Here is a 15628-nt window from a genome sequence, read left to right as displayed (position 1 = left end):
TGACACTTGAACAGCAAGTGGATTGAGTGGAGCGCAAGTGAACAGGGAGAAATACACTTGCCATTCAAGTGTCATTTGTCACTTGTAGCTTCGCCCTGATACTCTGTCCACTACATCACACTAGCTCCTTATGTTTGCCACAGCAAGTTGCTACGTCAAGGAAGCTCATAGATGCTCAGAGCTTAGTAACTGCATGCCTATATCTGAATCAGGTCTGACTAGAGTCATCCGGAAAAAATCATCTTACTATGCATATTTGGAACCTTATGTAGCCATCACATCAATGGGCTTACACTGCAATCCTAAACAGTTACACCCTTCTCAACCCATTATGTTCAGGAGAAGGGTGTATGCAACTCTGCCTAGAAGTACCCTGTTAGCCAAGAAAAATAGCTGTTCACATCAATTCTTATTGTCGCTCTTCTTGTTGGAAAGTGAACACAATGGAAATACACTTTTTATCATTGAAGAAGAGCACAATTTTTGCTGAATCCTCTTCTAATGCATTTACAACGTCATCCTCATAACCAGAGTTACACCTCTCTAATCAATGGGCTTAGAAGGCTGTGTCTTTCTTAAGGACATGTTTTCACAATTTTTTAAACAGATGCAATACCTTTCCTTATCAATATATTTTCTTAGACTGACATGAAATATATCACATAAAATTGTACTGTTTGGTATAAATCCAAACAGCACAAATGTCTTCATTTTGTTCAAGTAGTAATTATAAATACAGCTAGAGTTGGCGGTGGAATTTCAAGATGGTACACCCTAATCATATCTTATACAAACTGCCAGTTGAGAAAATAGATTGCAGGAATAGAACATAGAAGACATCAACACTGTAACAGGCAAAAGGAGGGTGGGTTATTATCTGGGATTAGAAAAATTATGGAGTTTCCAATATTATTCTGGAGAAACTCTTGCTAGTAAGAGGGAAACGCTCAAAAATTACAGCAATTACTGTGAACTATGGTGGCTAAACGGAACCTCTACGCTGAGTTGCAACAACCTTGAATAGCCCAGGCCTCTGAGAGCCAAGCTAGAAGTGATGAATTACACTTGAATGGCAAGTGAACAGACTCACATCATGTATTCCTCCCTGTTCACTTGTGCTCCACTTGCACTCCACTAGCTGTGACTGAGGGCCAAGCTACACATGACGAATGACACTTGAACAGCAAGTGGATTGAGTGGAGGGCAAGTGAACAGGGAGAAATACACTTGCTGTTCAAGTGTCATTAGTCACTTGTAGCTTGGCCCTGAGTGCAAGTGGAATGCAAGTGAACAGGGAGGAATACATGTGTCTGTTCATTTGCCATTCAAGTGTAATTCATCACTTCTAGCTTGGCCCTGAGTTTCTGTTTTTGATGCTTCAGTGACATCTGGTCGGGCACTGGGAAAAATGAGATGCCCCCCAAGTTTCCATCCTGTTGAACTAGAAAGACCACTGGTCTGATGCAGCAGCTGTCCTTGTGTTTTTTATCTTATTAGCATAATATCCTGCTCCACGGCAGTAAACAACATTTCCTTAAAAATATTACTGTATTTCAAGTTCTTTTCTATAATTACAATTAAAATATGAAAGATCCATAGCTTAAAGTTAAAGTTTTATGTGATTCACAAAATGGAAGGCTTTTTATGAACTGAAACAAGATTATTATCACACTTTCCATGTTTCCATAGATCTTCTGTATGTGTGTAATGAACATTCATTACTTTATTTCACGTGAAGCAGAAGTTGGAGAAATCTGAACCAAGTGGAGTCACAGGCTTTATTGTATGAGTTACAAGAGTTACCCTTGGCAGACTCCTAGACTGCTCTATGGACCATATTGCTGAGAAACGTTTGGTATTCTACTGCAACATTAGACATTAATTTTACTACATCGTAAGCAATGTAGTCAAACCCAGTTTGATGCTATCAACACAAAAATTACTACCTCTGTATCTTGTAGCAAAATGGTTTGATTGTAACATATTAAAACACTGCTTTATAAATTATTTTACTCATGAAAGAGATTTTTTTTTCTTTCCATTTTCCTAACTTTTCTGATTTTTCCATGTCAGGCCTCTAGGGGAAAAAAAATATTTCCCAAAACATTTCTTTTCAGGCCTTTACATCTCTACCAGTTGCTGTAGTGCAGTACTGGAATAGGATCTAGGAGACCCAGATTCAAGTTCCCACTCTGCCACGGAAGCTTGCTGGATGATCTCTTTCAGCTTAACCTACCTAAAAGGGTTCTCATTGTGAGAATAAAATGGAGGTGGGGAGAATCACAAATTCTCTTACATTGCATTGATGGGTCACTGTGGCAAAGACTGACTGACTGTATCTGGGGTTAGTTCTGCACTGGGGCCATTCTCCACCATCAAGTTACCATTGTTCCACCATTAGCAGCATGCACAATCCACACACCAGTATCTACTACACATTTGAAAGAATTTTTCCCACCCACATGGCGGGGGGTCAGAGTGCTCCATTCTGATCATGAATCTGCTTGCCTCTCTGTTTACTGATATTGGCAGAAGTATACCTTTATTTTTTTTCTCTTTGAAGCAATTAGCACTATTACATCATCAATGCAATCCTAAACAAATTATATGCCTTTCACAGTACACTGAAGCCAATGGGCTTAGAAGAGCATAACTCTATTTAGGATTGCACTGCAGGGTGCCAGGAATATTTGCCTAATAGTAGAGATACAAATGACACCAGTTCACAATAGTATGAAGATATAATCATTCTGATTTCAAAAATTAAAAAGGTAACTGACCCCTGCCAGCAGTTCAGAGGTTGACAACCAGAACTATGCTTTGTAACACTTGCCAAAACACACATGGTCCTGAGAATATAGAGAAATACTACAGACATCCACATTCCAGAGATTGTCCTTCTATTCTGCACAAAAGCAAAAAAAATGATCATAGCAAATCAGTTCCTAGGAAAAATGGTGCTAGAATGAGGAAAGAACAAAAAAAACAAAACAAAGTGGATTGATGATGATGATGATGATGATGATGTCAATGTCATTTGGAACTACTATTATAACTGCATGAACAAATTAGCGTAGTAGTACCACATTTGAGTAGTATGGAATCATCCTGAAATCTATATTATGGACACAGTAAAGGAGAAGTTTGTGAATCCTAACACAAGCCTTTTCCAATGTCAACACCCACCATCCCACGTAAGTATGCCTCATAAATGAAGAACGATCTAAATAACATGATCTCACATACATGCCAGAATTACTCAACCTATTGTATTTTCCCTTCCCCACTGTATTATACAGCTATTTGAAATATACCTTTCATTTTTTAAAGTGAAGTGCTCAATTTAAAATATTTTTATAGTTGCATCATCATTATATTTGTCAGAATGAAACTGACAGTGTAAATAAAGTTGTAGTCAAACCAAGCCATGCAAAAATTTAAATGATGATGCAACAGTTTTGATTTGCTCTTTTAATACTCTTGCACTAGTTATATTAAATTGCACTGACAGCAGCACATTATGTGCCTGGATTTCTGGTTAAAAGTTAGATGTAGTTAACATAGAGGCACAATGACAAAAAGACCCCTTTGCAAGTCAACTGTCACTGCAACCACCTCCTTCTCTGCAACTAGAAAGCTACATCTGGCATCTGTAAACAACAGGTTGCTGCAGTTCCACTGCTACTCATTTTTTTTGCCTGGGTGGGCTCTCATCCACCTCATCACTACCCCCAAGCTCCAGGAGCACACACATTTCAAAAAGGCCAAGGTACCTTCTGAGACGTTGTTACAAATAACAGACAAAGAGATCAACAAGATAAAACAGTTGTTAGCCTACATAAAGGAAAGGTAAACAAGACTGAAGTTAAGAATGGGGGTGTGCTTTAAGGAAACTGCTGCTGAATCCCCCAAGTTCTCAATATGCACAAAGGCTGATAGCAACTCTACAGAGAGGCAGCTGAGAGGCTGCAATAGAAAAAAAAATATCCAACTACTGCTGTCTAATCAGTATTAACTGATGAAAATCATGTGCCTGGTTCTCCTCCATCATCATCAACAGTATTCACGGGCTGAATGTGTTTTGTAGCTCACTGTATGGCTTGCTGTGTTCAGTGGGGCTTATTCTCAAGTAAATGTTAATGTATCAGTCCTGGAGCTCAATTCTGTGAGTGTTTAGTCATCAGTAATGCCCAAATAAGCATGGATGGGCCATAAGCCTGTGCTGATCTACAGCCACATCACCAATGAGACTACAAGTTCCAATCTTCCTGGCTCGCTGCCTACACTAAGCCTCCCAGGAAACTATTTGGCTTTTCTTCTGCCACCTACCACTTCTAAAGCTACTCTAAGCTGGAAGGGTCACATAATTTTAATAATCATTACATTGTATCACATGAGCCTTAAGATTCACTGTAGTTAAACTCCTAAGACTGTATTGAGAAAATAGACTAGCTTTTTCAAATCTGGGTATGCTATTGGACTGCTGTGTTCCCAGTAGATAAACTGGTAGAGAATGTTTAGCCTCAATATAAACTATTCGTCTCCAGTAAAGAATTACAGACATGTCCAAGAAGATACAAAATGCTTCAGTGGTGGTTCTAATTTAAAAGTGGTAAAAAACAGACCATTTTAGAATATGCTCATTTTTAATTATCACTACTCTCTTGACAAACACATCTTAAATATCACCAGAGAATGTTTTAAGAATACATTTGTTTTCCATGGTCATCCACTGTAATATATACGCTTCAGCTATATTCAATATAACCTAATAAACTGTTCAAATGCTTTGGATTTTCAAAATAACTGATCTGTGAATAGTATTATCCAGAACAGCTAACCTTGAATCTTTCAAGGCTTAAGGCCTTGCAAATGAATACAGGAGAGATTATAAAAATCTTTTATATTGTCTACAGTCTAAATAATGCTATCACCTATACTGATGACTCAAAGTAGAACAAACATAACTGAAGATCACTTTATTACTCAGAGCTTACTCAAGATGGCTATGGCAGTTACTCTTGTGAAACTAAAGATGTCTCCTTGAATAACTGAGCTGTAATACTAATTACACCACAAGTGTTCCTATGCAACCCTGGCTCCAGTTTTATTAGAAACCCCCCACATAAATTCCATTCTCTCCTACCAAACTAAATACAAGGCATCAAATTATATATACACAAGTATCAACAGGACATCATCTCTGATTTTGATAGGATACATTTAAATACCACCTTGAATGGAAAAAAAGAAACACCAGTCTTGCAAAACAAGCTTCTCCCCTGAGACCACATCCAAATATGCATTATATCTTGAAAAGCTAATATTCACATTGTTGCTAAAATATTTATCTTTTAACGTGACATTTCACTCTCTGGACTGATTTACAGGGTATTCCCCCTTTAATTATTATGATTATTTAGACACTTGGTAGGTTGTGAGAACATTTTGTGGGAATAGATTCATGTTGAAATGTGGCTGTTAATTACACAGCTAAAACCATCTGTGTTTAGCAAGGCATTTGATACTTAGCAGTGTAAAGCCTGGATTCAACTTTTTAAATCTTTTAGTTTTAAGTCTACAGAACTCTGAAGAACATTCTGTCCAAACCTTCTACTCTAATGGTTAATTTTTTTCTCTCTGAGAGAAAAGTTAAGCAAATCCAAATTTGTATCAGAGCACAGAGGATGTCAGAAAACACACGACTAGCATGGGAGACTACATGAGAACTGGAATTTGGATCCCATCCTTCTCCCTTTGTTATGCAGAACTATGCAACATTAATCTCACACCCGAGAAATACATCTGGGTTTCTACTAAAGTTTCATCTCTTCCAGACATGAGAGAGACGATCTTCTCCATTTAACTCTTCCACGCACCTTCATGATCTAAGAAAAGCTTTCTAATTTGAGGCAAGAAGCTAAAAACAAAATACAATATTCGGGTTTTTTTTTAAAAAAAAAAATGTCTGTCCATCATTTCTCGTTCACTTCTGTCCCTGGCACCCAGTGTTTTTTCTTCTTCTTTTAATACTTATATAATGATTGCTGGGCTTGCCACGCCTTGAAACACTCCCTTTTCTCCCTTCCTTTCAACAATAACAAACTGAAGTTGAAAATAGAAAGCAATTACCTTCCGAGCCACTGTGCTCCGCCAGCCGGAGCCCCACATAATCCACTAGGGCAGTGCTGTAACCTCCTGAGCTGCTTCTCCTCCTCCAGATATTGGAGCCTCGCTTGATTATCTCTGGCTGTAGTCTTTCCCCACCTACACTTTTTTTGTAGCGCCTTGACAAATCCTTTCTGCCTTTGTTAAGGGTTAGAAGTTGAGCTGTGCCTGTTCTCTCTGCCTCTTTCACTTCTTGTATTACAGTTACATGGCTGTGTGACGTTTCTGGCTACATGAAAAGGGGGAGAAAACAACTGAGTGTGAGAGCTGCCTGCCAGAGCTAAACTCCTCCCTTCTCTGCCTCACTGCTGCCTCCTCCCTTCTCTCACAGCAACAAGCTGTTGCCGAAGGGGTGGAGGGAATGAGGGCTTTGGCTTTCTTCCCTCACAGGTAAAATCCCCCTTCCTTCCAGACATACACAATGCCCTTGGCAGCAACAAAGCCAATTCAAAAGCTCTCTTTAGTCAGTGTAATTTCACTGGCTTCTTCTGAGATAACTGCACTCTTGGCATACAATAAAAACTAAAAGTGCCACAATGGGTATCACAATGCCATTGTTGGTGCCACATTATAATGGAACTCAAATTACCATTATGTTTTAACAATGCAATGTAAGCATCACATCATCTAACAATGTCACAGCTATGGCCTCTGTGCTTGCCAATGCTAGCACCGCAATGTTGTATAAATACATTTTCACACATGGCATTAAACCATCAATCCTATGCAAAGTTATCTGAAAGTCCCATTTAATGCCCTCGCTGAGAAGAGCTTCTACTTTAACCTGTTTTGAAAAGAGGTAATGTTCTTCTGTTTCAATGGACTTTTGGAAGATAGTTTCAGTAAACTGCATCCCCACAACAGAATTTCACATGGTTAATTACTACTCTATATTGTAGGTGGTGGTTTATATTTTTAATTGCGGCCAGTCAAGGTTTTGTAAGATGCCTTGAGCCACCATAGTGAATGGCAATGGCAGAATATAATTGTTTTAAGAAGTAAATAATCAATAATATGCATCTTTGACATTTTGCACAAGTGGGCTAGGAGGCAGAAAAGAGACATTTTTAAAGTGAATTCACACTGAAGCCAAAATGTAAGAAACGCAAATAGCATTTATACGGCCCAATGCACGTTCATTCAGAAGTAAGACCCCCTGATTTCAGTGGGATTTCCTTACCAAGTGAACAGGACTGTGACCTTAAGCATATTTCCAACTACATATTTGGATGTTGATGTTGTATATAAAGCTACCCTAACAACGTTACTGATCATCACATGGCATAAGGTTACCATGCTCCGTTTGTGATACTAACAATGCCCCTAATATTATGATGTCAAACAATGTGCGCAACCCTGAGCCAATAAAACAAAGGGAAGGAGTGACGCTGAAGTCCAGTGGTGCGAGTGACTCTGTTTGCTTATTGCAACAAGCTTCTGAAATATTCATAAAATCTACCACCAGCCCTACAATGGCATAGACAAAAGGAACAGAAGGAAATGGGTACTAAACAATCCATAAGCTGTGAAATAGCAAAATATCCCTAGCAGTGTTCTATCCTTCTTAAGATTAAGCTATGCTCTTTTTAAAAAAGTTAAAATACATGGCTGCCAAGCAAGTTAATGAAAAACTCTTTGGTAGTTAACTCACTTAGCAAAGCAGCTGTGAAATAATGTCAATGGCATGAAGCCAAAGCATAAATGGCTGACCATATTTGAGTTTTTTCTCTAACAAGAAATAGTTCTGACCATCTTCAGAGCAAAGTAGGCAGTTCAATTCAGCACAAAAGATTGCATTTAGTCGTTCTCTTATTCATCTCACCCATCTCCCCAAATACACACCATGAAATCAAGAAGTATTCTCGGAAACACAAAAATATCAATGGCTTCAATCAATATACTAATAGGTAATATGTCCTGGATACAAAATAAGAATCAATTGAAATATTGATATTAGGGGCAAAGGAAGGCAATTTACTAAGGACAAAACAGAACAGCACCTATGACCCATGACAGGATCCATGAGAGCTACTCATCTGATGAATATGCTTATTGTTCAATGTAGAAATTATCATTATTCCCAGTATTCATGGAGTATGTTGGTCAACAGTTCTAGGCAGTTAAGTTTTACATTTAGTGGGTTTTTTGCTAAAATGATTGTTTATATTAATTTTAAAATAATACTCTTAAAACCATTTGTTTCTGAATTGTTTTAAAAGGTTCAGTTCAGAAACATTCAAGAAAACATAATTGCCTTACTCCATGGTAGATAAAGTCCCACTTCTTTCTTTGCCACAAACTAGTGCCCATTAAAAACCCACAAAGATTCAATACTTCATGAACTATCATGTTACAGATTCAATATGATCCAGAAGATACTGTAAAAAATCCCTTTAAGAGAGATCATAATCGGTATAAATAACTGCACTTGGAATAAAAATGGGTGTAATTTTTTTGGATACACTCCACCCTTTTTCTCAGATAAGGAGGCCTGCTACATTGCTAAAATGCATTCATACATCATTTTATATATATTTTCAGCAGGTCTCAACTTGACATTTGAAATTATGATAGCTCTAGTCATTATTAAAATACTAGTGCCAAAATAGGATTTTGGTTTACAGCAGACTTTTGGGGATGGGTGCAAGTTATTTACCTTTTAAGTTCTTGACTCACAAAAACAAATGCATGCAGAAGAGACAAGCTCTTCCCGTGGTGTAAAGTGGGCTTGAAATACATGCACAGCAAGCAGTAAAAGGTGGCAATTGGATGATGGTGCTGCCAATCTTTTTTAGAGGGCAGTAACAGGTAAAACAAGGCTACTTTGCATCTGTGTTTCCCATTCTTCTTTGCCACTGACCCCCCCCCCCCCAAAGAGCTCAGACCATAGGAAATAAACACCCATTTCCATGGAAGGAGTTGGTCTTCTTAACCAATAGCACTACAGATGGAAAATATTAATGCATTGCTCCAGAAGAGGAAGGAAAACTGGAACTCACACAGTACTAGCTGTGATTATGAGGAGGAGGAGGAGAGAATAGAGAGGTTTGTTGAGAGGACAGGTAGTTGTGTTGCTCCCTCCAAAGCTGACCTTACACTGATCTCCTCAAGTCTCTGAATTCAGACTTCTTTTTAATGGCAAACCAGTTAGATTATAACACGTGCACACAAACTGTGCACACACACACACACTGTATCTAATTTATGAACTCATTAGTCTAATTTCATTATTTAATCATGTGCCTAGCAATCGTGTTTCCTTAAGAAAGGACTGACCTATTTTTGGCTGGAGATAAACGATCATGTTAACAGATGTTAATCTTGTAATCTGTTTTCCTGTAAGCACTTCACATACCCATATTTTAGACACTAATAACAACACACATGCACACACACAAAGGAAGCCTTCCAAAATGAATTGACGTCACTAGTCAATACTTGGGCTGTTTAAAGGGGGGGGGTAGTTGAATCTAACCAATGGTTTCAAAGACATTAAATCTTTTTCCACTTTATAAATGCTGATTTGTTCTGCCTCAACTCCCACAGTCTTTTATTTGCATTACAAATTCCACAGGTTACACCAGTCGCCTTTTTTTTAAAAAAAAATGTAAACCAACAATAAAGCAAAAAATATGGAGGGGGCACATCTGGATTAGATAAAACCCCAAATTTTATATATTTCCAAAAGATGTCTTGGGGGTATCTTTATAAATCTGGATTCCAAATAGTCTCTTTAAAAAAATCTGCCTCATGGAATAACTAAGATATGAAGGGACACACACAATGAACATTCCCTTGAACATACTTGTCTACTGCTGCGAGTTTATAAACGCTCCCAAGCGTTAACTGTCTAGAGCAAACCGCTGGATGAGAGAGAGAGAGAGAGAGAGAGAGAGAGAGAGAGAGAGAGAGAGAGAGAGAGAGAGAGAGAGAGAGAGAGAGAGAGAGAGAGAGAGAGGATTTTCTAGAGCATTTGGCCAAGAAGGTCAACTGATATTTGGAGTCAAAAAATGCAACGTCTTCTTCTCACCTTGCAGCGCCTGCTTTAAATATTCCTCCGCCTGAGCTCTCTTAACAAGTAACTTTTATCTCTCTCAAAGTTTCTCAAACTTGTCGAAACAGCTTAATTCAAATGACGGTTGCAACTATTTGGTATGCTAATTGTGGGTGGAGATGGGAGGGGGCAGAGCAGGAGGAAGGGTTTCATAGGACAAAATGTCTGCATTATTCCTCTTCTTTTTCCCACTAGTCCTCCCTCCCTCCCTCTCTCTCTCAATGTATACATTCAACATCCATCAAATGGGCAGTGCTCATCCACGGCTACTGCCCTCCAAGGGTTACCATTCTATCATCCTTAAGTGAATCATTGTTTAGCATTTAGAACCTTCAACTTTCTTCGATAAACAGCGCCTTTACATTCTGCCGATGTTAAGATGACCAAAAAAAAGTGGCGGGGGGGATGAGGCGAGGAAACACACACGCTAAGCATTTCAAGCACACGCTGAATCAATACAATCTGCAAAATACCCTTAATAATTTAAGTGGCTACTCCAAGCTGGGAAAGCTCACGAAGCCCCCTACCTTCATCAGCCCCAAAGCATTTCATTTTAAAGACTTGCAATTTGCTCTTTGTTTCTTAATGGATGGATATTACATTCAAGACCCCCCCCCTCCCAGCATCGCCTCTGACGAAGTGTACAAAGCCAAGAGGTTCGCATAGTCCAGAAATCCATCCCACAGCACCCACCTTTCCTCCCCCCCCTTTTAGAAAAATCCCTTTCCCATCCTTCCAACAGCCCAAAGTTATCGTTTTTATAAAAGTCTCTCCAATTACTGAGTGGAATTAACTATTAATTGGAACCGAGAAGTTTTTCCCACGGGCGTATGAAGAATATTGTAAACCCCCCCCCCTTCCCATCCTCCTCCACCTCCCCCAGGAAACAAAAGGACAGAATCCATCGGCGAGCTTCCCAATGCCTTTACCTTGTTTCTGTTAAGGTGATGTGATTTTAGAAGGGCAGAGGCAAACAAGAACCTGAAGGTGAAACCATGCGCTGAATGCAATCAGGAACGAACCGCACATGATTCACTGTGCCAGCTCCACTCCGGCGGGCAGGGAGGGGGCGACTCTACCCCCCTCTCCGCCCGGTCCTAAGCAAGGGGCCCGCCAGCTCCGACTTGCCGTTGCCCTCGGGCAGTCCAGGGATCTCTTAACTCACAGAGCTGGGTTGGAGGACCGCGGGGGGAATGTCCTTCTTTTTCTCTGTTTTTTTCCCAACGTATAGGTGGACGTATTCCCCCAGCTGGGAGAATGGTCTGTCCTATATTAAATGCACACACTATCTACTATTGTCTCATCAGCACAAAGTTCTTGTATAATGCAGGGAAAGTCTAGATGCCCCAAAATGAGTCACAATTATTCTAATAGGACTGATTCATTACAGACCTGTTATTCCTCTCAGCTTCTGTCAAATGACTGAATATGCCTAAAGACAGAATTTCTGATTCCTGGAAATATGTATGTGTTACACACACCACTAACAGACTCAGAGGACTAAAGACACCTATGGTGTAATTGTGTGTTTATTCATTATGTACGCTCTCCATTTTTCTCAGTATTGAAATAAATATATTAAAAACTGGGGTGACTTTTAATGATTAATTACAATATTTTTATACCGTCAGTCAAAAGACATCTAAAGTGGTGGGTTGTCCTATTTGCATCATTTTAAAACATTTTTATTTTATTTCGTTCTAATTCAAGTACTCAGTAATGAAAGGAGCTGATTGTTAAGAGCCACTGAACTTCCGGCAACCCATGTCTAGTTGATCACATGCGACAATCACACCCAAATCTGTTTCATCACAATGTGCATATCACAATGTGGCTTCCCAGAGCATATATACATAGCAAAAGAAATGCATGTACATCAATATCTGATGTATATGACATTTTGTACCCAAATGTATCCAAGCTATTAGTAGCTTTAAGATAAAATGCTGTGTCACACTTTAAAGAATACAAACCTCAACTCTCTTTTCTAACCTCTGTATAAAGTAAGTCACAAATCTTTCAAAGTTCACATCTTATTTCTATAGGGCTCACTTTAATTACCTAAATTATGCGCTACAGATATGCTTAGTCTGGGGCTGCAAGCATTTAAAGAAGCAGTTCAATCTTGCTGTTAGACACTGGAGTTTGCCCCTAATAATATGGGATGAGCCAGAACTGGTCACGCAAGGCTGGATGCTCCCTTTCTACTGCAGATCTTTCCTACTGTTGCCTGATTCCTCCTCCCCCTCCCGTGATTATTAAGCAGTCCAAAGGAACAGGCCGTCCAAATCTTTCCTGCGTGGTTCTGGGCTTGCCTGATAACCGAGGTCTCTGCTCTGCAGCAGTTTAAACGGTTACCTAGTGCTGTGGCATTTGGCGCATATAACGCTTGACGCCGCTGCCCAGCCCTTCTGCAACTTCTTCCCATTTGCAACCGAATCTGCTCTCAACAAGCCGAGACGGTGAGGTGGGGGGAAGGGTCCCGCTGCCTGTAACTCCTCCACTCATAAATAAATACTTAGTATCAGAGAGCACTTGTGCGGTGGGAGGGGGGGCAGCGGGTTAGGAAAGGAGGAGGGAGGAAAGTTTGCAATGAAATGCACACCCCCGCATAAACATAAAACGTACCCTATGCGTGATTAATGCTCTGCACTAATTTGAATAGCAAGCATGTTAAAGGTCATTGACAATTGTTGCTGGCTTCAGCATGAATGCCTGAGTAGGATACATTTTGGAGACATTCTAAAGTCAGTCAGACTGGATCTCAGAATGCAGTTTACACCTAGCCTATTTCAGAACAATTAACATTGACTTCTTACAGCACATTTAGCTAGCATAATCTTATTTTCCATAGTGTTTTTTGTTGTTCTTATTAAACCCAGGATCTAGTTATTTGTTCTCTTTATCATGCACTCACTTCATTTGCTCTGCTTTACCCCAGATGAAGAGAGGGACAGGGTTCTCCTCTGCAAAAACCTCTCAAGGCAACATGGCATGTGCAGATTTTCTAATCAGTGTAATGAACACAATAACAGTAACATTTACTCACATAGACTTTTAAATTCCCGCAGCAAGTCGATGCTCCCGATGACCAGTATACATTTAAAACCACAGAATGTGGATAATAATTTCCATATGGTGAACATTGTCAAGTTAGTGGTTTGAAAGGTGGACGGGATGTTTGAAACCTCTTGCCATTATGTACATTTCATGAACAAACGTCCTTCTCTCATCAGTATGGATACTTTCTTTTGTGGTTTCTTTCACAGCTTTATTGTGCCAGCAAAAAGTACTTAGGATGGCATGTTTGCCAAATGCAATGACGGATTTACATCACCAACCATGACAGCACATCAACATTGCTGGCATCGGCACAAATGCCCAAAGAGAATGAAACAGGGTCTCATTTGGCATTAAAGATACTAGATGCTTTAAAAATGTGGCACTCGAAAAATTATTTTCACACAGATTCCATCCTTTGCAACTAAATGAAAAGAACAAGCATCTTAGGAAAGGCTGCGTAATTGGCCTCAAGTTTGGTAGGCGAGAACAGTTTCTGACTGAAAGAAAAGGGAGCATATATTTCTAATTAAAATCGCCACTAACTGGAATTAGGATTTACTTCTAAGTAAACATGTTAGAATCTGGCTATAAATTGTATTATTCCACACTGAAACTTTATTGATGCAAATAGTATCAAGCAAGAATGTGTTACTTTTTACGTGCCTATAGATTCTACCATTTCTCGGCTTTGAGAATAACATTAGAACCAGAGATTCATATACCTTGATTTTTCTTTGGAAAATCCCCAAGGAGATTTTTTTAATTAAAAAATTAAATCCCGAACAGCAGGATTACAATTTCTCAGCAACTCTATTATGTATTCTGCGTTTCAGTGAAATCTTACTGAAGTCCTCCAATTCGAAATTATTTTGTTAAATTACAATATTCTGTATGAGAATGTCAGTTATATTAATAGCTCAATACATGTTTTGCTATTTATAGTTTTCTGTGTATAATAATTCTGCCTAATGAAATACAAGGAGCAGGAAAACATTTATTTACTTTTGCTATGGTCTAATAAATTATTTGTTCAGCATTTGGGACTAGGCTTTTCTCAAGCTCAGGAAAATGGCATTTTGATGAAAATCTGTGCAATGAGTTGTCTGCATAACTTAGCCTTAGGAATGATTGGTGGAAGTTGAGATAAGAAAGGTTCCTGCGACATAGCACAGCTAGGAAGAAAAGGCCACAGTATGTCTGAAAGGAGCAGTCTGGTGCATATATCGCATTTTCTAGCTGAATGATGTGCACACATGATGTATGTAAATAAACCCCATGAAACACATCTATAGCATGTATTTGTTCTAGCTTCCAACGTAAACAAAATATTTGATGTGCTTTTTAACTGAGTTAAAAACAAGATTGTCTGAGGCCTTTACAACTCAATGTTTAGATGAAAATGAATCTCAATTAATTCTATGGAGTTTATTTACATAACACATAGGATTGTCACCTTGTTTTTCCAAAACGCTTATTTGTGTATATGAAGACTTGCCATTATTATTATTATTATTATTTACATTTCTAACTTGTCCTTCCCACAAGCGGGCTCAGGGCGAGATACAGCAGTTATAAAAATATAATACAAATATTAAAACAATTCATAAAACAACAGTTCATCATAAAATTAACAAACAGATAATAACTGTCCCAAGATGGGGTCAGTTCCAGATTCCTGCCCATCAACATACAGGGGGAGGGAAGCAGACAGATAATGTATGCAACCCACGCGTGGATCAGCAAACGAATGGGCACTACATAGCCCCGTGCTGTACCCGTATGTTGGGCAGCTGGCCGGTGGACATTGTATAACCCCACACTTAGTGGGATGGGAGGCTGGTGGGAGGCTCAGTGAGGATCTCATGCTGGCCTCAACCATACGCCTGGTGGAACATCTCTGTCTTACAGGCCCACCAAAATGATAGAAGATCCTGAAGGGCCCGGGTGTCTTCAGACAGAGAGTTCCACCAGGTTGGGGCAAGGACTGAAAAGGCCCTGGCCCTGGTTGAGCCTCCCTGGGGCCAGCGACCATGAGCAGATGTTTTCCAGCTGATCGGATTCTTTTTTATCTCGTATGAAATGTAGCCTAAAACATATCTACAACATACGAGGCATTACAACAACCCCGCTTTCCACTTTCAACACAAAGCACATCTCTTTTTGATAAAGCATACTTATCTTGTGCTTCAAAAATCTGACTGTTGTTTTGAAGCCATAAGAAATATAAGATATGCTAAAAACAGCATAAGGCCAGTTCCTTCATTTCTGCACAGGGTAGTTTTACATACTGATGTTCTATGCCTCTGCATGCTCTTGGGTCATCATCAACTGGTTCCTTGTCAC

General features: G+C 39.3%; 1 protein-coding gene across 3 annotated transcripts in view; it reads right to left on the bottom strand.

Annotated features, from left to right (window-relative positions):
* The window catches only part of ZNF516 (zinc finger protein 516), a 133311-nt gene extending 122095 nt beyond the window's left edge, over positions 1 to 11216 (bottom strand). For 2 of the 3 annotated variants that reach the window (XM_054985544.1, XM_054985545.1), the window contains exon 1: positions 6133 to 6358. The gene's annotated coding sequence lies outside the window, so the exon portion shown is untranslated. Of the gene's footprint in view, positions 1 to 6132; positions 6359 to 11151 lie in introns of those variants that run through there. The other variant, XM_054985546.1, reaches the window with a different exon arrangement.
* Positions 11217 to 15628: the final 4412 nt, after the last annotated feature.

This window comes from Eublepharis macularius, chromosome 7 (genome assembly GCF_028583425.1).
Source record: "Eublepharis macularius isolate TG4126 chromosome 7, MPM_Emac_v1.0, whole genome shotgun sequence".
NCBI classification, from domain to species: Eukaryota; Metazoa; Chordata; class Lepidosauria; order Squamata; family Eublepharidae; genus Eublepharis; species Eublepharis macularius.
Note: the sequence above shows the minus strand (reverse complement) of the source record. Positions and strands in the feature narration are given on the sequence as shown.